Here is a 1075-nt window from a genome sequence, read left to right on the forward strand (position 1 = left end):
ACTCCAACTAATTATAAGTAAGCCATTATACTAGCAAACACTCAGTGTACCTAGTGGCATCCTATACGTGGCTATTGGACTTTGCTATAGTCCCACTAGTGCCAAGACATTTGCAGAGCGCATCTGCCTGCGTTGCACACTCCAACTAATTTTAACTTAGCCATTATACTAGCAAACACTCAGTGTACCTAGTGGCATCCTATACGTGGCTATTGGACTTTGCTATAGTCCCACTAGTGCCAAGACATTTGCAGAGCGCATCTGCCTGCGTTGCACACTCCAACTAATTATAAGTAAGCCATTATACTAGCAAACACTCAGTGTACCTAGTGGCATCCTATACGTGGCTATTGGACTTTGCTATAGTCCCACTAGTGCAAAGACATTTGCAGAGCACGTCTGCCTGCATTGCACACTCCAACTTTTTTAAACTAAGCAATTTTACTAGCAAACACTCAGTGTACCTAGTGGCATCCTATACGTGGCTATTGGACTTTGCTATAGTCCCACTAGTGCCAAGACATTTGCAGAGCGCATCTGCCTGCGTTGCACACTCCAACTAATTTTAACTTAACCATTATACTAGCAAACACTCAGTGTACCTAATGGCATCCTATACGTGGCTATTGGACTTTGCTATAGTCCCACTAGTGCCAAGACATTTGCAGAGCGCATCTGCCTGCGTTGCACACTCCAACTAATTATAAGTAAGCCATTATACTAGCAAACACTCAGTGTACCTAGTGGCATCCTATACGTGGCTATTGGACCTTGCTATAGTCCCACTAGTGCCAAGACATTTGCAGAGCGCATCTGCCTGCGTTGCACACTCCAACTAATTATAAGTAAGCCATTATACTAGCAAACACTCAGTGTACCTAGTGGCATCCTATACGTGGCTATTGGACTTTGCTATAGTCCCACTAGTGCCAAGACATTTGCAGAGCGCATCTGCCTGCGTTGCACACTCCAACTAATTATAAGTAAGCCATTATACTAGCAAACACTCAGTGTACCTAGTGGCATCCTATACGTGGCTATTGGACCTTGCTATAGTCCCACTAGTGCCAAGACA

The sequence above is a fragment of the Anomaloglossus baeobatrachus genome, unplaced genomic scaffold, assembly GCF_048569485.1.
Source record: "Anomaloglossus baeobatrachus isolate aAnoBae1 unplaced genomic scaffold, aAnoBae1.hap1 Scaffold_351, whole genome shotgun sequence".
NCBI lineage: Eukaryota > Metazoa > Chordata > Amphibia > Anura > Aromobatidae > Anomaloglossus > Anomaloglossus baeobatrachus.